Here is a 24,358-nt window from a genome sequence, read left to right as displayed (position 1 = left end):
CTACTTCCTTCAGTTATCTTATCTGAAAAAATGATGATGATAGTAACAGCACCCACATGGTTTTGTTGTAAAGCTTTTAGAACAGTGACTGGTGGACAGGTGCAATGGCCCACACCTGGAATCCTAGCACTTTGGGAGGCCAAGGCAGGAGACTTGCTTGAGGCCAGGAGTTCGAAACCAGCCTGGGCAAGATAGCAATACCTGTCTCTACAAAAAAAAAAAAAAAACTAAATTAGCCAGGCACTGTGGTGAGCAACTGTAGTCTCAGGAGGCTAAGGTAGGAGAAACACTCGAGCCCAGGAGTTTCAGGCTGCAGTGAGCTATGATCATGCCACTGCATTCCAGCCTGGGCAACAGAGCAAGACCTGTTCTCCAAAAGAAAACAAAAAAGAACAGTTCCTGGAGTGGAACTAGTGCTTACTATAAATTTGTAGTGAGTGGCACAAGGTCAAACATAACCAAGTCCATGCACATTTGTGTCTTTCCACAAGGTCAGACAGGGTTACCTTGATTAGGTGAACACAAGGTTACCTTGATTAGGTGAACTTAATCAAGGTAACCACTTGGTTACCTTGTAGATTAAGATAGTCACTTAAGGAAATCACAAGATTTCCTTGATTAGGTCAACTTTTACTGATGTTATTTCAATCATGGGATTCCCAAGCAGGCAATTCTCCTTAGTACTTCCCATTCACTCAGTACTCAGAACTGTGGCTCAAGCCAATCCACAAGTCAGTCAATATTGCAAATCATACATAGGAGTATGCTTAATCAGTCTATAAATGTTGTAGATTAAAATTTCACACAAAACAGACAAGCATTTAACATAAGAGAAAAGGGGGTAGGAAAAGGAGTTAATGAACCAGGCCAAGGAGAGTGATGTGGACAATTAGAGTATCCTGGGATGACCTGGATGGTTGTCAATGTCTTGCAAGGAGAGCAAGATATTGTCTCCTTGATTTGGGCAGGATCTTCGGGGGCAAATGTCAGGTGCTGCTCATGAGTGAAAGCAAGACAGGGTCTGCCAAGATGGCCATGTCCAGTTGATAAAGTTCTGCTCATTTTATGACCTTAGAGTCCTCTGGTGAGAACTGATAGTAAAGGGTGATGCCCTTATCTGGTTGGTGTTGTCTCTGTTGATTAGGAGAACATCTGGACCCTGTTGCCTTGTCTCTGTTGATTAGGAGAACATCTGGACCCTGTTGCCTTAATGTGTTTTGAAATGTAACTTGGACTTTTTTTCTAAGGTGGAATCACTTATGTCAAGGGTGCTCCATACAACATTCCTTATTACAACAGATGAGGAAATGTGACCTCAGACAGCATAGTATCTTGCCCACAGTTACAAAACCAAGTATTGGATGCAAGATCCGTTTGGGGGTTCCTTGAGATTCTCATAACTGTGGGTTTATAGCTTTTTATATAATTTGAAAAGTGTTCAGTTGTTATTTTTTCAAATACATTTTCTATTCCCCTTACTTCTCACCTCTCCTTCAGGGACTCCAATTATACATATATTAGATCACTTGATGTTGACCACACTTTATCATGGCTGGGTTTTTTTGTTTTGTTTTGTTTTGTTTTGGCTAGTTTTTATTTTTTAGTTAGGGGGAGGGTTGAGACAGAGTCTTGCTCTGCTGCTCAGGCTAGAGTGCAGTGGCACGATCTCAGCTCACTGCAACTGCCACCTCCCAGGTTCAAGTAATTGTCTGCCTCAGCCTCCTGAGTACCTGGGACTACAGGCACACACCACCACGCCTAGCTAAACTTTTGTGTTTTTTTAGTAGAGAAGGGTTTTTGCCACGTTGGCCAGCCTGATCTTGAACTCCTGGCTTCAAGTAATCTGCCTGCCTCAGCCTCCCAAAGTGCTGGGATGACAGGCGTGAGCCAATGCAAAGAACAGAGGCTCTGTTCTGTGTGTGTGTCTGTGTGTGTGTGTGTGTGTGTGTGTGTGTGTGTGCCTTTTTTTCTTTAGTCTTCTTTCTCTGTGTCTGATATTTCCCATAGCCTATGCATTCATAGTGTCTGATCTGCTATTTGCTCCACTGTCGTACTGTCATCTCTTGAAGTTTAATTTGGGTTTTTTTTCTCTGTCTCCTATATCTCTCATTAACTTGCTCAGGTCTCCATCTTCTTGAGCATATTTCTTTTTTTTTCCTCCAAACTGAAAGTGGCTTTATTCAGCATTTGCTGATCATAAGAACAGAGATCTCTCCAACTGTCTCAAGAAAATAGGGACTAATTGTAAGAGTCCATGTGGTTGGTGCTGGAAACAAGACAGCTCTGAGGCCTGGGGAGTCCTCTCCATCTCTCTCCTGGAAAGCCCAGCCCCTCCCTCAGGAGTCTCTGCTCTTTCTGTGCATCTATTCCCTGTGTAGAGCATATTTCTAATAGATGTTTTAGTGTCCTTGTCTACTAATTCTAACATCTGTAACATCTCTGGGTCTGTTTCTATTAAATGATTTTTTTTTTTTTCATGATTGTGGGTCCTATTTTTCTGCTTCTCTGCATGCCTGGTAATTTTTTACTGGATATCAAACATTATGAATTCTACATTGCTGAGTGCTGACATTTTTTATAGTCCTATAAATATTTGGCAGCTTTGTTTTAGCATGCATTTAAGTTATGGGAAACAGTATGAAACTTTCGAGGCTTGCTTTTCAGGCTGTTAGCCAGGTCTGAAACAGCCTCTAGTCTAAAGTTAGTTTGGCCACCAGTGGGACAATATCCTTTTCAGGACTCTGCTCAATGTCTCATATATTAGGAGACTGATATGGTTTGGATATGTGTTTCCTCCAAATCTAATGTTGAAATGCAATCCCCAGTGTTAGAGGTGTTTGAGTCATGGGGGCAGATCCCTCACAAACGGCTTGGTGCCCTCCCCATGGTAATGAATAAGGTCTCACTCTATTAGTTCATGCAGAAGCTGGTTGTTTAAAGGTGCCTGGCATCTCCTCCTCTCTCTCTTGCTCCCTCTCTCACCATGTGACACGCCTACTCCCCTTTCACCTTCTGCCTTGACTGAAAGCTTCCTATCACCAGAAGCTGAGCAGAGGCTCGTGCCATGCTTATACAGCCTGAAGAATCCTGAGCCAAATAAACCTCTTTACTTCATAAATTACCCAGCCTCAGGTATTCCTTTGGAGCAATGCAAAATGGACTAATGGAGGGGTCTTTCCTTTCTAGTCAGTAAGAACACAATTCCCGATACTGTGTGAGCTCCACCTGGTCCTTCTTGGTGGTCTTTCCTTAGCCTCTGGGAGTTTCTTCACAGGCATGTACTGATCAGTACTTAGCTAAAGAATGGAGAGGAGCCCTCTAGACAGCTCCAAAATCCTCTCTGTGTGGTTCACTCCCTCTGCCTTGGCCTCCCCAGACTCTCAACTCAGGGATACTGTCATATTCTGTTGCGTTTCTCCTCTCTGCATCGAGGCCTGTGGCCACCACAAGACTTAGCTATTTCCCTTCTTTCAGGATCTCTGTATTGTGCTATCTGTGGTTCAATGTCCAGAAATTGTTGTTTCACATATGTCATCGGGTTTTTGAGTTATTTAAAGCAAGACAATAAATCTGGTCCCTCCCAGTCTGCCATGGTTGGAAACTGAAGTCTCTGAAGCCAGGATCTGAACCCAGGGAGACTGACTCCTCAGCTTCCTCCCCATCCCTTATCAATCCTTCAGTTCCTTCTTGTGTTCATTCAAATGTCACCTCACTACTGCAGCCCCAGCTGCACTCCCTGTCCTCCCTGTTTCCCTCCAAGGAATGAAAGCTCCACAAGGGCAGGGACTTTTGCTTTTGATCCTAAAGACTGAGGCCAGGTGCGGTGGCTCACACCTGTAATCTCAGCATTTTGAGATGCCAAGGCAGGTGAATCACCTGAGGCCAGGAGTTTGAGACCAGCCTGGCCAAAATGGAGAAACCCAAAATACAAAAAAATTGCCAGATGTGGTGGCACATGCCTGTAATCCCAGCCACTCTGGAGGCTGAGGCACAAGAACTGCTTGAACCAGGGAGGCAGAGGTTGCAATGGGCCAAGATCATGCCAGTGCACTCCAGTCTGGGTGATAGAGTGAGACTCAGTCTCAAAAAAAAAAAAAAAAAAAAAAAGACTGAGGCTTTGGTCCCATTCCCCTAGGACCCTGAACTGCATGCTATTACAGAATCTTGAGCTTATGACATATTCAATATATGATTTTTAAATGAATACATAACATCCTCTGCTCTCCATGTTAACACACAGGTCAGGTTTACCTAGTGTAAGCAGACAGGGAGGGTCTCCAGAGATTACAGGAATTTAATGAACTTGAGCAATCAGCCTGTTTTATAGCCTCCTGCCCTGGAGTCTTTTTCTTCCCACACCTTGTATGGAATGAAGTCACCTAACTGGTTAAAACCAGCTCCTGGCAGACTCCCACAACTTAAAGATGAATGCAAGTGAGCATTCCTCATTACCATGCTAAAGTCTCCACCCCCAGAGGTGCTATAGCTTCATTACCTTAACATGCAAGCTATGTGCTGGCATGATGGCTCACCACATCTGCGCAACTGAGACCCAACTCCACACAATGATGCATCCTCTCCCTTCTCTATCCACCCCATAAGACCCGCCTATCACTTTCTCTTGGGAAGACACTGCTTTAGAGAATACTCTCAGTGTTTTCCTTTACTTGTATCAAGTAATAAAACTCCTATTGATCCAAACCTACATCCCTATAAAGAGTCTTTGTTCTCTACCGGCAGGATTTGATGGCGTGATGTCTCACAGAACGTTCTCCGCTCCCAGACATGGGTGCCTCAGAAGCACAGCAGCAGGCATCACGGGAAGGTCAAGAGCTTCCCTAAGGATGACCCATCTAAGCCGGTCCACCTCACAGCCTTCCTGGGATACAAGGCTGACATGACCCACATCGTGCAGGAAGTCCACAGGCCAGGATCCAAGGTGCACAAGAAGGAGGTGGTGGAGGCTGTGACCATTGTGGAGACGCCACCCATGGTGGTTGTGGGCATTGAGGGCTACGTGGAAACCCCTCGAGGCCTCCGGACCTTCAAGACTGTCTTCGCTGAGCACATCAGTGATGAATGCAAGAGGCGTTTCTATAAGAACTGGTATAAATCTAAGAAGAAGGCCTTTACCAAGTACTGCAAGAAATGGCAGGATGAGGTTGGCAAGAAGCAGCTGGAGAAGGACTTCAGCAGCATGAAGAAGTACTGCCAAGTCATCCGTGTCATTGCCCACACCCAGATGCGCCTGCTTCCTCTGTGCCAGTAGAAGGCCCACCTGATGGAGATCCAGGTACACGAAGGCACCGTGGCCAAGAAGCTGGACTGGGCCCGTGAGAGGCTCGAGCAGCAGGTACCTGTGAACCAAGTGTTTGGGCAGGATGAGATGATCGACGTCATCAGGGTGACCAAGGGCAAAGGCTACAAAGGGGTCACCAGTCGTTGGCACACCAAGAAGCTGCCCCATAAGACCCACTGAGGCCTGCGTAAGGTGGCCTGTATTGGGGCACGGCATCCTGCTCGTGTGGCCTTCTCTGTGGCACGTGCTGGGCAGAAAGGCTACCATCACCGCACTGAGATCAACAAGAAGATCTCTAAGATTGGCCAGGGCTACCTTATCAAGGACAGCAAGCTGATCAAGAACAATGCTTCTACCGACTATGACCTGTCTGACAAGAGCGTCAACCCTCTGGGTGGCTTTGTCCACTATGGTGAAGTGACCAATGACTTTGTCATGCTGAAAGACTGTGTGGTGAGAACCAAGAAGTGGGTACTCACCCTCCGCAAGTCCTTGCTGATGCAGACGAAGCCACGGGCTCTGGAGAAGATTGACCTTAAGTTCACTGACACCACCTCCAAGTTTGGCCATGGCCTCTTCCAGACCATGGAGGAGAAGAAAGCATTCATGGGGCCACTCAAGAAAGACCGAATTGCAAAGGAAGAAGGAGCTTAATGCCAGGAGCAGATTTTACAGCTGGTGGGGTCTCAATAAAAGTTATTTTCCACTGGAAAAAAAAAAAAAAAAGAGTCTTTGTTACTTGCCTGGTGAAGAACCCCAGTTTCGTTTTGCTTTGTTTTGTTTTGTTTTGTTTCGTTTTCGGGGGAATGGAATCTTGCTCTGTCACCCAGGCTAGAGTGCAGTGACGCAATCGTGGCTCACTGCAAGCTCCGCCTTCCATGTTCACACCATTCTCTTGCCTCAGTCTCCCGAGTAGCTGGGACTACAGGCACCCGCAACCACACCCAGTTAATTTTTTGTATTTTTAGTAGAGATGGGGTTTCACCGTGTTAGCCAGGATGGTCTCAATCTCCTGACCTCGTGATCTGCCCACCTCGGCCTTCCAAAGTGCTGGGATTACAGGCGTGACCCACCTCGCCTGGCCAAGAACCCCAGTTTTTTAGAACAACATTAGCATCTGTGCTCTGGAAAACATCCCACAATGGGCAAAGCAAGGACAGATTCTCCACTAAAAGAGAACAAAGCTCATTTCCCCAGAAGAGATTAAGTTGGAGCTGGACACAAATAGCCCTGGGCCTTACAGCCATCCTCCGACATTAGTCATGGAAGTAAGGTCACCCCGGAACACAGATGTTCAGAGCTCTAGAGCTCCACTGTCCATTGCAGTATCCACTGGGCACATGTGGCCGTCATGCACTTGAAATGTGGTGAGTCTGCATTAAGTTGGGATCATTAGTATAAATTACACCCCAGTATTTTAAAAAAACTTTAGTATGGAAAAAGAAAGTAATGATGTTTTATATTGATAGCACATTGAAGAAACAATAGTTTAGTCATATTGGGTTAAATAAAATATGACAATTCTCAGCCGGGTTCAGTGGCTCACGCCTGTAATTCCAACACTTTGGGATGCCAAGGCAGGCAGATCACTTGAGGTCAGGAGTTGGAGACCAGCCTGGCCAACATGGCAAAATCTCCTCTTTACTAAAAATACAAAAATTAGCTGGGCCTGGTGGTGGACACCTGTAATCCCAGCTACTCCGGAGGCTGAGACACAAGAATCGCTTGAACCCGTGGTAGGGGGGTGGAGGTTGCAGTGAACCGAGATTGTGCCACTGCACTCCAGTAGCCTGGGCAATAGAGCAAGACTCCGTCTCAAAAAAAAAAAGAAAGAAAAAGAAAAAAGAAAATTGTCATGGGTGTCTCTTTACTTTCATTTTTTGGAGACAGAGCCTTGCTCTGTCTCCCAGGCTGCAGTGCAGTGGTGTGATCATAGTTCACCGCAGCCTCAGATTCCTGGGCTGAATCCATCCTCCCACCTCAGCCAGCTAATTTTTTTTTTTTTTTTGAGACAGAGTCTCACTCTGTTGTCCAAGCTGGAGTGCAGTGGCACGATCTCGGCTCACTGCAACCTCTGCCTCCCGGGTTCAAGCAATTCTACTGCCTCAGCCTTCCAAGTGGCTGGGACTACAGGCACGCACCACCATGCCTGGCTAATTTTTTTGTATTTTTAGTAGAGACAGGGTATCACTATGTTGGCCAGGCTGGTCTCGAACTCCTGACCTTGTGATCTGACCACCTCGGCCTCCCAAAGTGCTAGGCTTACAGGCATCAGCCACCGTGCCTAGCCTCATTTTTATTTATTTATTTATTTATTTATTGAGACAGAGTCTCACTCTGTCGCCCAGGCTGGAGTGCAGTGGCACGATCTTGGCTCACTGCAGCCTCTGCCTCCTAGGTTCAAGCGATTCTCCTGCTTCAGCCTCCCAAATAGCTGGGACTACAGATGTACGCCACCACCGCTGGCTAATTTTTATATATTTTTAGTAGAGATGGGGTTTCACCACATTGTCCAAGCTGGTCTCGAACTCCTGAGCTCAGGGAATCCGCCCACCTCTGCCTCCAAAAGTGCTAGGATTATAGGCATAAGCCACCACACTGGCTATTTATTTATTTCTGTGGACACAGGGTCTCACCATTTTGCCTAGGCTCATCTTAAACTGGGCTCAAGCAATCTTCCACCTTGGCATCCCAAAGTGCTGAGATTACAGGCATGTCCCACCATGGCCAGTCTCTCTTTACCTTTCTAATGTGGCTAGCAGAAAGTGTAAAATTACATGTGTGGTTCCCATGACATTCCTTTTGGGCAGCACTTCCCTGGAGGGGCAGTGTTTCCCAGAAGGGCAGACCTGGGCTAGCCACAGAATCTTCAACCCCATCTCCAAGACTTGAGGCTGACAAGAAGTAGAACAAAGTGAAGGTGGAGGAGATGAAAAATGAGATACAGAGAAACAGATGTGATACACTCCATCTTTCTCTCTCTTTTTTAAAATATAGACTGGGTCTCACTGTGTTGCCCAGGCTGGTCTCAAACTCCTGACCTCAAGCAACACCCCCTCACCTCAGCCTCCCAAAGCACTGGGATTACAGGCACAAGCCACCATGCCTGGCCATCTCTTTTTATTTTTTAATCGTGATAAGAACACAGGGGCCATGTGCAGTGGCTCACACCTGTAATTTCAGCACTTTGGAAGGCCAAGGCAGAAGATTGCGTGAGGCCAGGAGTTCAAGACTAGACTGGGCAGCATAGCAAGACCCTCATCTCTTAAAAAAAGAAAGAAAGAAAGAAAGAAAGAAAGAAAGAAAGAAAGAAAGAAAGAAAGAAATTCAAAAGAAAAAAGAACACAACATGACATCTCCTCTCTTAACAGATTTTTTAAGTGTCCGATACATTCCTGTTGACTATAGGTAAATGTCATACAGCAGATTTCTAGAGCTTATTCATCTTGCTTGACTGCAGCTTTCTGCCCATTGATTAGTAACTCCCCATTTCTCCCTCCCCCAGTCCCTAGCAACCACCATTACACTCTTTGATTCCGTGCACTTGACTGTTTTAGATTCCTCCTATAAGTGGAATCATGCTCAGTACTCTGACGCCCCTTCCCGCTCACTCCTTCCCCACCCCGTCCTCCAGGCAACGCAACATGAGTCACCTACTCATTGCCTTAGGGAGAAAGTTGTCACCAGAAAACCAGAGAACAATGGAAGCAAACGCTTAGTTTTTAAAATCAAAAGTCAAAGACAAAGTCATAATCTAGCCTGGGTAAAACCCCCTTGATACATCAGTGTCGTGTGGGGAAAAAAAACTTAATAAAAACCCACAGGCTTTATCCATTTCCAATACCAAGAAGGAACCCTGGGGCACAAATAGAGTTGGACTGGGAACCAAGTTGAGTGCTTGGTGAAAATCAAGTCTTCATGTACCATGCCCCCCTCACCTGTGACTCCATCAGAAGGTCACATAGGCTGGGAGATAAAAGCCTAGCCTTGGCCAGGCATGGTGGCTCACTCCTGAAATCCTAGCATTTGGGGAGGCTGGGGTGAAAGGATTGCTTGAGTCCAGGAGACCAGCCTGGGCTACATAATGAGACCCCGTCTTTACTAAAAATACAAAAATTAGCTTGGCAAGGTCGTGGGCACCTGTAATCCCAGCTACTCAGGAGCTGAGCCACCAGAATCCCTTGAACCTGGGAGGCAGAGGTTGCAATGAGCCAAGATCGCACCACGTCACTCCAGCCTGAGTAAGAGAGTAAGAATCTGTCTCAAAAAAAAAAAATTATCTGGTCATAGTGGTGCATGCCTATAGTCTCAGCTGCTTGGGAGGCTGAGGTGCGAGGATTGCTTGAGCTGGGGAGGTAGAGGTTGTAGTGACCCGAGATTGCATTACTGCACTTCAGCCTGGGCAACAGAGAGAGGAGAGCAGACGAGAGGAGAGGAGAGGAGAGGAGAGGGAGAGAGAGGAGGGGAGGGGAGGGGAGGGCAGAAAGGAAGAGAGAGAGAGAAAGAGAGAGGAAAGAAAGGAAAGAAAGAGAGAGAGAAAGAAAGAAAGAAAGAAAGAAAGAAAGAAAGAAAGAAAGAAAGAAAGAAAGAAAGAAAGAAAGAAAGAAAGAAAGAAAGAAAGAAAGAAAGAAAGAAAGAGAAAGAAAAAAGAAAGAAAGAAAGAAAGAAAGAAAGAAAGAAAGAAAGAAAGAAAGAAAGAAAGAAAGAAAGAAAGAAAGAAAGAAAAGAAAGAAGGAAGGAAGGAAGGAAGGAAGGAAGGAAGGAAGGAAGGAAGGAAGGAAGGAAGGAAGGAAGAAAGAAAGAAAAAAGAAGAGGAAGGAAGGAAGGAAAGAGAAAAGGAGAGAAAGAGACAGAGAGAGAGAGAAAAGGAGAGAAAGAGAGAGAGGGAAAGAGAGAGAGAAAGAGAGAGAGAGAGAGCACCCAGCCTTGGAGCCTTGGAGCCAGACTGCCTCTGTTCAAATCCCCGCTCTGCCACTTACCGCTGCATGACCTTATGAAGCACCTTTGTTGTCTGGGGTAAATGCCTGAGGTTCGTCGTCTCACATCAAGGAAATCGAGGACACGGACACACAAGAAGTGAGTTTAAGAGAAGAAGTTTAATAGAGAGAAAGAGAAAAGCTCTGTCTCCTGCAGAGAGAGGGGGCACCCAAGTGGGTCTTTTGGTTTTGCGGTGAAGTGCATGTGGGGGGAGGGGAGGGTTTATAGATTGCCGTGAGGAGGTGTTGTCTAATTTACATAGGGCCCAAAGATTGGTGGACCAGCTGTGATATTTACATAGTGCGCAAAGAAGCTGGCCACCCCATCCTAATCTTCCATTATGAAAATGGCTTCTCTACCTGGCCAGTGTGATGTTGACTGTTCCTTACTGTACATGTGGTTGACAACGAAAAGGGAAGATGGAGCCTCCATGTTGAGCATGCCTGGCCACCAGGTAGCCTTTTCCTATTGGCACAGCTGCCAGCATTCACCCGTGCAAGCTTCCAGCTTGCTTATCTATGTCTGCAGCTTGATTTTATAGGCTGCTGTTTGTTAGAAAATAAATGATTTGGGGGCTGCTTTTTGTTAAAAGGGAAACCTGGTTGAGGACTTCCTTACCCTCACTATCTGCCTTAATCATTTCTTTTTATAGTGCCTGTATCACTTAGACCAACAGGGAGTAACTTTCTCCAAGCTCCTCAAAAGAAACTTAGAAGGTGGTGCTTAAAGTTGAGTCTTCGCTTCACTCTTACCTGGGGTCTATGTCCCATCATCTGAAAGACAATTCAGGGACCTTTGTTAAGGTGTTATCTTCAGTTTCTGTAGGGAAAGCAAGTATCTCCTGACTCTAACTTCCTTGGCTATTGTTTCAGGATGATTGCCTTTCTTATTTAAGAAGTTACTTATTTAGGGCCGGGTGCATTGGCTCATGCCTGTAATCCCAGCACTTTGGGAGGCCAAAGTGGGCAGATCAAGAGGTCAAGAGATGGAGACCATCCTGGCCAACATAGTGAAACCCTATCTCTACTAAAAATACAAAAATTAGCTGGACGTCATGGCACACCCCTGTAGTCCCAGCTACTCAGGAGGCTGAGGCAGGAGAATCGCTTGAACCCAGGAGGCAGAGGTTGCAGTGAGCCGAGATCACACCACTGCACTCCAGCCTGGCAACAGAGTGAGACAGTCTCAAAAAAAAAAAAAAAAAAAAAAAAAAAGAAGAAGTTACTTATTTAGTTCTCAGGGCTAGCTAGGTGCCTGGAATTTCCCTTGAAGGAACTCAGAATTTTTCTTTATTTCCATTCTTAGGATCCACAGGCCCCTACAAAAGGGGGTCCTCACCCTGTCTCAGTTTCACATCATGCAGTGCATCAGATGGAGCTCAAGCATTGATCGGGGCATATGCATGAGCATGGCTTCTCTGGGTTTTTTTTTTCACTTTTTTATTTTTTGAGACAGAGTCTCACTCTGTCATCCAGGCTGGAGTGCAGTGATGGGACCTAAGCTCACTGCAGCCGGGAAGCCCTGCACTCAAGTGATCCTCCTGCCTCAGCCTCCCAAGTGATCCCCCTGCCTCAGCCTCCCAAGTGATCCCCCTGCCTCAGCCTCCCAAGTGATCCTCCTGCCTCAGCCTCCCAAGTGATCCCCCTGCCTCAGCCTCCCAAGTGATCCCCCTGCCTCAGCCTCCCAAGTGATCCTCCTGCCTCAGCCTCCCCAGTGATCCCCCTGCCTCAGCCTCCCAAGTGATCCTCCTGCCTCAGCCTCCCAAGTGATCCTCCTGCCTCAGCCTCCCAAGTGATCCTCCTGCCTCAGCCTCCCAAGTGATCCTCCTGCCTCAGCCTCCCAAGTGATCCTCCTGCCTCAGCCTCAGCCATGCACCACCATGCCTGGATAATTTTTTCATCTTTTGTAGAGATGGGGGAGAGTCTCATGATGTGGCCCAGGCTGCTCTTTAACTCAAGCAGTCTCCCACCTCGGCCTCCCAAAGCACTGGGATTACAGGGGTGAGCCACCACACCTGCCCCTGATTCGACTATTTCTAGCCCTGCTAGAAAGCACCGCACTTCCCTTAATAGAATAGCCTAGGCCTGGCTCCATGGTGGCAGCTGCACCACTCCAGGGATGCACCATGCAACTGTACTCAATTGCATGCTTCAGACTGTGCTCTGTGAGCACCATTGACCTGCATTGCAACCTGAATGGTGCTCCCTAGAGTTACGCAGTGCGGCAGTCCTGCGTTCCCTGGGGACCCTCAAGCCTCCTGGATCAATGCTCACTGCCTTTCTCTGCCATCAGCATTTGTTGTTCAGTGACCGAGTGGTATATGGCAGTGGTTCTCAAACGCTGGTATGCATCAGAATCACGACAGACTGTGAGGCACCATCCCCACAGTTTCTGATTCAGTAAGGTTTGGAGGAAGGCCCAAGACTTTGCATTTCGTAGCACATTCCCAGGGGAGGCTGATGCTGCTGGCCCAGGGGTTACACTTTGAGAACCACTGGTGTAGTGAGTGCTGTTGGTGCCTCACAGGGACCCTCTTCCCAGCTAGTGCATCCATCCCCAGATGCCCAGAGCACTGGCTGCTAATGGCTCACAGCTGTTTCCTCTCTAGAACACTGCCTGGTATAGGTTGAGTTAATTGTATGCCCCTAAAATTCCAGCGTTAAAGTCCTAACCCTCAATATCTTAGAATGTGACCTTATTTGGAAAGAGGGCCTCTAAAGAGGTAATTAACTTAAATGATATGATTAGGTCTTTAGGGCCCTGGTCCAATATAACCACTGATAGAGTTTGGATATTTGTCTCCTCCAAATCTCATGTTGAAATGTGATCCCCAGTGTTGGAGGTGGGGCCTAGTGGGAGGTATTTGAGTCATGGGGGCAGATCCTTCACGAATGACTTGGTGCTGTCCTCCCAGTAATAAATTGAGAAGTGATTGTTACAAAGAGCCCAGCACCTCCCTCCCTCTTTTGCTTCCTCTCTCACCATGTAGTCTCTGCACACACCAGCTCCCCCTTGGCCTTCTGCCATGAATGGAAGCATCCTGAGCTCTCAGCAGAAGCAGATGCTAACGCCATGTTCCCTGTACAGCCTGCAGAACTGTGAGCCAAATGAATCTCTTTTCTTTATAAATTACCCAACCTAGGGTATTCCTTTATAGTAATGCAAACAGACTAGGACCACCGCTGTCCTTATAAAAAGGGGATATTTGGACACAGACAGATAGACAGACAGACAGACAGACACACACACACACACACACAATGCTAGGTAAAAATGAAGGCATAGGGCCAGGCGCCTGTAATCCCAGCACTTTGGGATGCCAAGGTGGGGGGATCACTTGAGCTCAGGAGTTTGAGACCAGCCTGGGCAACACAGTGAAACCCCATCTCTACCAAAAATACCAAAAAACTAGCTGGGCATGGTGGCACGTGCCTGTAGTCCCAGCAACTCGGGAGGCTGAGGCAGGAGGATCACTTGAGCCTGGGAGGTGGAGGTTGCAGTGAGCCATGATTGCACCACTGCACTCCAACCTGGGTGACAGAACAAGACCCTGCTTCAAAAAAGGAGACAGAGATTCAAGTGATGCTTCTACAAGCCAAGCAAAACCAAAGATTGCCAGCAGACCACTAGAGGCTGAGGGAAAGGCATGGAACAGATTCTCCCTTGTGGCCTTCAGAAAGGACCAACCCTGCTGGCACCTTGAACTTGGACTTCCAGCCTCCAGAACTATGAGAGAATAAATGTCTGGGGTTTAAGCCACCCAGGTGGTGGTACTTTGTTTCGGCAGCCTTCCAAACTAATACACAGCCCTTGGCCAGAAAGGAAACACTAGGAGACGATGGCCCCCCCCACCTCCTGGGATCAGATGTCAGACGACAACTCGGGGAATGGGGCCAGCCCCTTGGCCTTAAGTGGGGACCAGCTCTGTGCTGTCATTTTGCTTCCTGCAGCATTAGTGAGCTTTCTGTAGTGTTTTATCCTGCTTCCTCACTCATCTCCTCCTGAGAATTCTTGGTTTCCATCTTAGGATCTGCTGCTAGGGAACCCATCTCAAGTCAAGGGGTGAAAATTTGCATTCCCTATTACCCCATAGGCAAGAAATGATTCCCTTCTCTCCTCCCAATCTCTACCTCACCATCAAACAAAGATAGGTGGCAGCCTAAACCTTGTGGGTATTTTTTGTTTTGTTTTTGTTTTCTGTTTGCTTGATTTTAGGGTGGTTTTGTTTGGTTTGGTTTGGTTTTTGGTTTGGTTTGAGATAGCCTGGCTTTTTTACCCAGGCCGGAGTGCAGTGGCATGATCTTGGCTCACTGCAACCTCTGCCTCCTGGGTTCAAATGATTCTTTTGCCTCAGCCCCCCCAGCAGCTGAGACTACAAGCGTACACCATCGTGCCCAGCTAATTTTTGTATTTTTAGTAGAGACAGGGTTTTACCATGTTGCCAGGCTGGTGTTTTTTGTTTTTTAAGAGATGGGGTCTCCCTGTGTTGCCCAGACTGGACTCGACCTCCTGGGCTCAAACAATCCTCCCGCCTAAGCCTCCTGATGGCTGAGACTACGGGTGCCCACCACCATGCCTGGTCTGCGTTGGCTATGGGCTGTGTTGAAAGCTCCCTCACTTTGAGTGAAAAAGAACCGGCTCTTAGGTCTACCTTTGGGATAAGAAATTGTGCTTGGCTCACCAAGGCCAGGGTGGTGGAATTACGGAACAGAAGCGCCCTCAGCTGGCAAGCTGGAATTAGACACGCCCAGCTCCATTTCTCCTGTGGAGAAGGAACAGCGGGGGAACACCAGCCCTCTACACCCTTCCTTCCTCCACACACGCACTGCTACCCATGCTTTCAAAAATACTAAGAATCAGCCGAGCATGATGGTGCACGCCTGTCGTCCCAGCTACTCCAGAGGCTGAGGCGGGAGGATCTCTGCGTCTGAGAGTTTGAGGCTGCAATGAGCTATGATCATGCCACTGCACTCCAGCCTGGGCCACAAAGCAGGACCTGGTGATACGGTTTGGGTCTGTGTTCCCGCCCATATCTCATGTCGAATTGTAAACCCCAGTGTTGGAGGTGGGGCCTGGTGGGAGGTGATTGGATCATGGGAGGGGATTTCCCCTTGGATTCTGTTCTCGTGATAGTGAGTTACCACCAGATCTGCTCATTTAAAATTGTGTAGCACCTCTTCCCCCACTTCCTCCTGCTCCAACCATGTAAGAGGAAACTGCTTCCCCTTCGCCTTCCACCATGATTGTAAGTTTCCTGAAGCCTCCCCCCCCATGCATCCTGTAGAGCCTGCAGAACCATGAGCCAATTAAACTATTTTTCTTTATGAATTACTCAGTCTCAGTTATTTCTTTACAGCAGTGTGAGAACGGATTGATACACCTGATCTCTAAATCAAAAAAAAAAAAAAAAGTTAAATACTAAGAAGTGATTTGCAGAGCTTGTAGGGGTAAAGCTGGGTCTAGAGAGGGCTCAGAAGTACTGCTTCCCCATATTCACCAGTTCAAAGAGTGCCTGGCCTCGATCATAGACTAGGGCAGAGCTGGCCTCCAGCATCTGTCCAAGAATGTGACCCAGACCTCCTGCACCAGAACCTCCTAAGGGCAAGAACAGGCCTTTGGGACTCTGCCTCCCTCACCCTCACCACCATGACCCTCTGTTTCTTGTTTTATTCCTTACTAGTCCAGATAGCCCAGGGTAGGAAGGCTTGCAGGGACAGAGTGTGGAATAGATGTGCACACACTGCAGCTCCGTGTCTGTGTGTGCAGGCAGGGCCACGTATGTGAGAAAGATGCAAGAAATGTATCCCTAGGAGGGGAACACTTGCACACTGGTTGAGAACATGTTATTGTGAAAAGGTACCTTGGAAAGCACAGTATCCATCAGCCTCATTGAGCAGATAAGGAAAAGGAGGTCCAGAGAGAACAGACCTGCCCGAGGTTGGTCATGCTGGGACTTAACCCCAAGAAAAGAGAAGCACGCATGATGTGTATATTAGGTTGTGCACATGTGTGCTTGCCAAAAGAAAAAAAGATTTAAACACACACACACACACCTCCTCCCCCACTTCTTCCTGCTCCAACCATATAAGAGGAAACTGGAGTTTTTGTTTTGTTTTGTTTTGTTTCGTGTTGTTGTTTTCAGTCAGGGTCTCCTCTGCCAACCAGGTTGGAGTTCAGTGGTACCACCTTAGCTCACTGCAGCCTCAACCTCTTGGGCTCAAGCCATCCTCCCACCTCAGCCTCTCAAGTACCTAGGACTACAGGTGCACGCCACCATGCCTGGATAATTTTTTATTTTTTTACATAGTGTCCCACTATGTTGTCCAGGCTGGCCTTGAACTCCTGGACTCAAGCGATCCTTCCCCCTCAGCCTTCCAAAGTGATGGGATTACAGGCACGACCCACCATACTCAGCCCCAGGAGTCTTGATTTATGCTCCTGACATGGTTTGGGTCCATGTCCCCACCCAAATCTCATGTCAGATCATAATCCCCAATGTTGGAGGCAGGGCCTGGTGGGAGGTGATTGGATCATGGGGCTGGATGTCCCCCTTGGTGCTGCTCATGAGTGCTCATGAGATCTGGTTGTTTATTTTTGTTTGTTTTGTTTTGTTTTGTTGAGACGGAGTCTTGCTCTATCACCCAGGCTAGAGTGCAGTGGCATGATCTCAGCTCACTCCCACCTCTGCCTCCTGGGTTCAAGTGATTCTCTTGCCTCAGCCTCCTGAGTAGCAGGGATTATAGGCATCCACCACCACATCCAGCTAATCTTTTGTGTGTGTGTCTGTATTTTTATAGAGACAGCATTTCACTATGTTGGCCAGGCTGGTCTTGAACTCCTGACTTCAGGTGATCCGCCTGCCTTGGCCTCCCAAAGTGCTGGGATTATAGGTGTGAGCCACCGCGCTCAGCATGAGATCTGGTTGTTTAAAGTGGATCACCTCCCACCTCTCTCTCCTCCTCCTACTCCAGCCATGTAAGATGTGCTGCTTCCCCTTCTTCCATGATTGTAAGTTTCCTGAGGCCTCCCCAGACATGATTCATGTAGAGCCTGCAGAACCGTGAAACAATTAAAACTCTTTTCTTTATAAATTACTCAATTTCAGGTAATTTTTTATGGCAGTGCGATAATGGACTAATACTAATGGATCCTCAGTCTGGAGAATCAGAGAAGAGCATAGCTTGGCCACAGCGAGTTCCACTTCTTTCTATTTTTTTTTTTTTTTTTTTTTTTTTTTTTTTTTTTGAGATGGAGTCTCACTCTGTCACCCAGGCTACAGTACAGTGGCACAATCTCAGTTCACTGCAAGCTCCGCCTCCCAGGTTCGTGCCATTCTCCTGCCTCAGCCTCCCAAGTAGCTGGGACTACAGGCGCCCACCACCACTCTTGGCTAATTTTTTGTATTTTTAGTAGAGAGAGGGTTTCACCATGTTAGCCAGGATGGTCTCGATCTCCCGACCTCGTGTTCTGCCCGCCTCGGCCTCCCAAAGTGCTGGGATTACAGGCGTGAGCCACCGCACCTGGCCCAGTGAGTTCCACTTCTAAGTAGGCAAGGATCAAATACACAGAAAACGCACATGGACGGTGGGGTCAGCCAAGGGTGGGACTGTTCAGGCTGGAACTCCATAATGGCCAGCTTGTCTCATGTTGGACTTGAAGCTCTTGAGAGCAGGCCCCTAACCTTTTTTTTTTTAGACGGAGTTTAGCTCTGTCACCCAGGCTGGAGTACAGTGGTACAATCTTGGCTCACTGCAACCTCCACCTCCCAGGTTCAAGCTATTCTCCTGCCTCAGCCTCCCAAATAGCTAGAATTACAGGTGTGCACCACCATGCCCAGCTAATTTTTGTATTTTTAGTAGAGACAGGGTTTTGCCACGTTGGCCGGGCTGATCTGGAACTCCTGACCTCAAGTGATCCACCTGCATCAGCCTCCCAACGTGCTGGGATTACAGGTGTGAGCCACCACGCCCAGCCCCTAATGCACAAGTGTTCAGGAATGAATGCATGCCTCCATGAATGAATGGCTGCTTGACAGTCATTAGCAAATGATTGAAGTCCTGTACTTTCAATGAGAATATAGAAGGGGAACACTTACACTTTAACGGACGTTCAGTGGGAAGCAGCATCAGGCAGCCATCAGCGTTTATTTCTTTAGCATCTAATATATGCCAGGCTGTTCTGGACACTAGAAATTACTTTCCTTACCCAAAGGATTATAAATCATGCTGCTATAAAGACACATGCACACGTATGTTTATTGCGGCACTATTCACAATAGCAAAGACTTGGAACCAACCCAAATGTCCATCAGTGACAGACTGGATTAAGAAAATGTGGCACATATACACCATGGAATACTATGCAGCCATAAAAAAGGATGAATTCGTGTTCTTTGTAGGGACATGGATGCAGCTGGAAACCATCATTCTCAGCCAACTATCGCAAGAACAGAAAACCAAACACCGCATGTTCTCACTCATAGGTGGGAATTGAACAATGAGAACACTTGGACACAGGAAGGGGAACATCACACACTGGGGCCTATTGTGGGGTGCGGGGAGCGGGGAGGGACAGCATTAGGAGATATACCTAATGTAAATGACGAGTTAATGGGTGCAGCAAACCAACATGGCACATGTATACATATGTAACAAACCTGCACGTTGTGCACATGTACCTTAGAACATAAAGTATAATAAAAAAAAGAAAAAGAAAAAGAAATTACTTTCCTTCCTTCTTCCCTTCCTTCCTCCCTCCCTTCTTTCCTTCCTTCCTTCTCTCTTTCCTTTCCTCCTTTCTTTCTTTCTTTCTAGACAGAGTCTCCCAGGCTGGAGTTCAGTGGCGCAATCATAACTTACTGTAGCCTCAAACTCCTGGGCTCAGTCAGCCTCCTGCCTCAGCCTCCCGAGTAGCTGGGACTACATGTGCATGCCACCACATATGGCTAATTTTTTAATTTTTGCAGATACAGGGCCTCACTATGTTGCCCAGGCTGGTCTCAAACTCCCGGGCTCAAGTGATCCTCCCACCTCAGCCTTCCAAAGTGCTAGGATGACAGGCGTGAGCCACTGTGCCTGGCCAAGATGGAAACTTTCCTCCAGGAACTCACATTCCAGAGGAGACAGAAGAGGAGTCAGAGAGATTGGAGAGTGGCCTGTGAGAAAAATTCTACATTTTACAGTAGAGGAAACTGCTGCTCAGTAAAGTACATACTTACCCAGGCCACATGGCTGGCAAACAGCAGTGCCAAGATTTGAACCCATGTTTGTGTGACCTCCGAAGAGCCACAGACAGAGATAAACGAAGGAGGGAGGAGGACAGTTTTCTCCCTGGTTCAACGAACCCAAAAGATGTGTCTCAAAGACCAAAAACATCCGCACCTGGAGGCTGGGCATGGTGGCTAACGTCTGTAATCCCAGCACTTTGGGAGGCCGAGGCGGGCAGATCGCCTGAGGGCAGGACTTCAAGACCAGCCTGTCCAATGTGGCGAAATCTTGTCCCTACTAAAAACACAAAAATTAGCCGGGCATGGTTGCACGTACCTGTGATCCTAGCTACTCAGGAGGCTGAGGCAGGAGAATCACCTGAACCCAGGAAGCGGCGGTTACAGCGAGTCAAGAGCACTCCAGTGCACTCCAGCCTGGGCAACGGAGTGAGATTCCATCTCAAAACAACAAACAACAACAACAAAAATATCTGCACCTGGGAAATGCTCAAAGCCTTTTGTATTTCATAGATCCTAGACCTGAAATAAATCGGCCAGTTCCTGATGGCAGTCAGGCTCTTGCTAATCTCAGCGTCACACCGTGATTAAGAGCCCAGAGCTACATCCCCGTGCCGGCTTTTCACCCGTAACGTGAAACTAATTATACCTACCCCATAGAGTGTTATAATCATGAAATCAGTTAATAAGTGTAAAATTAAGTTCCGAATACATCGTCAATACTCAGAAATTGTTATTATTACCTCCAGCTTTCCCTTTCTTTTGTGTCCTTTGTTCCCTGGTGATTTCTCAGAAGTAACTCAATAAATTTGCCCTCAATAGAAATCTCCATTCTCTTAGTCTAGTGATAAAATCCGAGGGTTGGCTGAGAAGGGCAGAGAGCAGCCTTGGAAAATGTATACGTATGACCAGCGCGGTTTCACGGGTTAAGTCATTTTCCCCTCCCGACACTGTTTTCAGGCTGGGTCTCGCTCTGTTTCCCAGGCTGGAGTGAAGCAGCACAATCACAGCTCACTGGAGCCAGCCTCAACCTCCAGGGCTCAAGCAGTTCTCACAGCTCAGCCTCCCAGCTCAGCCTCCCAAGTAGCTGGGACAATAGGCCCTCGCCACAACTGCTAGCTAATCTTTTCGTATTTTGGGGGTCTCACTTTGTTGCTCAGGCTGGTCTGGAACTCCTGGGCTCCAGTGATCTTCCCGCTTCAGCCTCCCTAAGTGATGAGATTACAGGCGTGAGCCCCCGCGCCCTGCTTGGACACTTTAGAAATGGTGTTTCGGACTGGGTTTAGGAGCTTTGAACTTCGGGGTTAGCCTGACCTCTAGTGGGCAAACAGAAAACAGTACAAAGCTGGCGGGAGATGCTCAAGTGTGGCAAAGTGAAGTTCCCGCCCTGGCAGAACGCTTTATTGGGTAGCTTTTATTGAGAGCTTACTAGATGCTGAATTTAAGCACCTCATTGAAGTCCACACAGACTGTAAGTGGCAGGGTTGGGGTCTCAACCCAACCCTGTCTGGCCTCAGAGTCTTCTTGTTTATCCATAAGGCACAGCACCTGGCTGGAGAAAACCACCACGTTGCATCCAGACAGGTAACCCAGTGGATAAAGCCCTTCCCTTACATCATTGAAATAACACACACATCATGCAACAAAAGTTATTACACCCACTTCTCACACCTAGAAGCTGCAGTGCTAAACAGCCTAACCCAAAATCATACTCCGTCCTTCATTCAGTGCTAACGTATCACTCAGTCTTCAGCACGGTGCTGGACACTGGAAATAAATGGAAAGCAAAACACACAAGATTCCTACCCTGCCCCCAAAAAGCTTGGCGATTAATCAGTTGCTGCCAGAACTGAGGTCCCTGTTGCCCAGGCAAATGCTCTTTTTACTGTGACACTAGGAACGCCAACTCATTTTCTGGATGGCTGGTTTTTGGTTTTTTGCTTGCTTGTTTGTTGTTGTTGTTGTTGTTTTTGAGACAGACTCTTGCTGTGCCACCCAGGCTTGAGTGCTGTGGCGTGATCTCAGCTCATTGCAACCTCTGCCTCCTGGGTTCAAGCGATTCTCATGCCTCCACCTCCCAAGTAGCTGGGACTACAGGCACCCACCACCATGCCCGGCTACTTTTTATATTTTTAGTACAGACAGGATTTCACCATGTTGGAGGCTGGTCTCAATCTCCTGACCTCAAGTGATCCACCTGCGTCAGGTCTCCCAAAGTGCTGGGATTACAGTTGTGAATCTGGTCTTCTAACCTGGACTAGAAATTCAGCAAAGATGAGGATACTAGGGCTTAATTTTCTTTTACTCCATCCACAGATCCAGAGCCTAAGTCCAGTTCTGCCTGACTCCTTTCACCCTTTTTTTTTTTCTTTTCTCATTTCTTTTCTTTCTTTTCTGTCTTTTTTTGTTTGTTTGTTTTAAATGAGGCAAGGTCTTGCTCTGTCACCCAAGCTGGAGTGCAATGGTACGATTATGACTCACAGCAGCCTCAATCTCCCAGGCTCAAGCGATCCACCCACCTCAGCCTTCCAAGAAGTTAAGACTATAGGCGCACACCACCATGCCTGGCTAGTTTTTTTATTTTTCATTTTTTTTAATGTTTTGTAAAGATGGGGTTTCACTGTGTTGCCCAGGCTGGTCTTAAACTCCTGGGCTCAAACAACCCTCCCATCTTGGCCTTTCAAAGTGCTGGGATCACAGGCATGAGTCACTGAGCCCTGTTTTTTTTTTTTTCTAATTTTTTTTTTTAGACAAAATCATTCTGTCACCCAGGCTGTAGTGCAGTGGCATGATCTCAGTTCACTGCAACCTCTGCCTCCCAGGTTCAAGGGATTCTCCTGCCTCAGCCTCCTGAGTAGCTGGGGCTACAGGCATGTGCCACCACACCAAGCTACATTTTGTAATTTTAGTAGAGACGGGGTTTCACCATCTTGGTCGGGCTGCTCTTGAACTCCTGACCTCAGGTGATCTGCCCACCTTGGCCACCCAAAGTGCTGGGATTACAGGTGTGAGCCCCCTCACGCCTGGCCCCTGAGATAAGGATTTAAGTGCAAATCATTTATCTGATAATTGAACCCAGGAAGCACTGTGGGGGAATGGGGAAGTATATTAGCCTGCTAAAGCTGCCAAAATAAAATGCCATAAACTGGGTGGCTTAAACAACAGGAATATACTTTCTCACAGTTCTGTAGGCTGGAAGTTCAAGATCAAAGTGCCAGCAGGGTTGGTTTCCTCAGAGGCCTGTCTTCTGGACTGCAGGTGGCTGACCTCCTGCTGCCTTTTCACATGGTTGTCCATCTGTGCACGCACATGCTTGGTGTCTCTCTATGTCCTAATCTCCTCTGTTAAGTACCACAGCTGGGTTGGATTAGGGCCCACCCTTACAGCCTCATTTTAGCTTAATCACCTCTTGAAAAGCCCTATTTCCAAATGCAGTCACATTCTGAAGTACTGGGGGTTGGGACTTCAACATGTGAATTGGGAGGGGAGCACACAGTTCAGTTCCTAACAGGAAGTAAGACAGGGGAGGGAAAGACAGAAATAAAGGGCACTTGGCTAAGTAGGTTACTGCTGTGGGGAACTGGGGCTGATCCCACTGGGTACATCTGAGACCGTTTAAAACACTCTCTCATGCCTGTAATCCCAGCACTTCGGGAGGCCGAGGCGGGCGGATCACAAGGTCAGGAGTTTGAGACCAGCCTGGTCAACATAGTGAAACCCCGTCTCTACTAAAAATACAAAAATTTAGCCAGGTGTGGTGGCGAGCGCCTGTAGTCCCAGCTACTCAGGAGACTGAGGCAGGAGAATCACTTGAACCTGGGAGACGGAGGTTGCAGTGAGCAGAGATTGCACCACTGCACTCCAGCCCAGGCAACAGTGCGAGACTCTGTCTCAAAAACAAACAAACGAACAAAAACAAAAAAAAAATTCTCAAGCTAAGCATGATGGCTCACGCCTATAATCCCAGCACTTGGGGAGGCCTAAATGGGTGGATCCCTTGAGTCCAGGAGTTCAAGTCCAGCTTGAGCAACATAGAGAGCCCTCATCTCTACCAAAAAAAAAAAAGAAGAAGAAGAAGAAGAAATAAGGCTGGTGTATCGGCACACACCTGTAGTCCCATCTACTCTAGAGGCTGAGGTGGGAGGATCACTTGAGCCCAGGAGGTCAAGATTGCAGTGAGCTGTGATTGCACCACTGTACTCCAGCCTGAGCCACAGAATAAGACCTTGTCTAAAAAATAAATAAAAATAAAATAAACCCTCTCAGGGTGATCCTTCCCTGCTGAGGAACAAGGAGTGGGGGTGTTTATCTTTCCATTTCCCTCCATGTGGTCAATGGCTGCTTCCAGGACATTAGCTCCCCAGCACTCAGAGTCTAAGAGAAAGCATTCAGACAGATGCAGCTGCTCACAGCAGGATGCAGTCAGCGTGAAAGGGGACAGTGAGTGCATGAGGATTTGGGTGGGGCACTGACTACCTTGCTATGCCACCCCATATGCCCCCTATATACCCCCTAAGTCCATCAGATCCTTTTCTTTTTTTTTTTTTTCTTTTTTTGGAAACAGAATCTTGCCCTATCACCCAGACTGGAGTGCAGTGGCACAATTATAGCTCACTGCAACCTTGACCTCCTGGGCTCAAGTGATTCTCCCACCTCAGCCTCCCAAGTAGCTAAGACTACATTTGTGCACCACCATGCCTCACTAACTTATTTAAATTATTTTTTGTAGAGATAGGACCTCATGATGTTGCCCAGGCTGGTCTCGAACTCCTGGCCTCAAGTGATCCTCCTGCCTTGGCCTCTCAAAGTGCTGGGATTACAGGCATATGCCATCATGCTCAGCCTACCTGATTCTTATG

General features: G+C 47.5%; 1 protein-coding gene and 1 pseudogene across 2 annotated transcripts in view; one reads left to right on the top strand and one right to left on the bottom strand.

The window, feature by feature from the left end:
* NDUFAB1 (NADH:ubiquinone oxidoreductase subunit AB1) overlaps positions 1 to 24,358 on the bottom strand; it is a 1,133,838-nt gene that overhangs the window by 906,895 nt on the left and 202,585 nt on the right. The gene's annotated exons all lie outside the window — the stretch shown is intronic.
* On the top strand, positions 4,755 to 6,000 carry LOC126944393 (60S ribosomal protein L3-like; annotated as a pseudogene). Its single transcript, XR_007722039.1, has one exon. The product of XR_007722039.1 is annotated as a 60S ribosomal protein L3-like (transcript).

The sequence above is a fragment of the Macaca thibetana genome, chromosome 20 (assembly GCF_024542745.1).
Source record: "Macaca thibetana thibetana isolate TM-01 chromosome 20, ASM2454274v1, whole genome shotgun sequence".
Classification (NCBI taxonomy): Eukaryota; Metazoa; Chordata; class Mammalia; order Primates; family Cercopithecidae; genus Macaca; species Macaca thibetana.
Note: the sequence above shows the minus strand (reverse complement) of the source record. Positions and strands in the feature narration are given on the sequence as shown.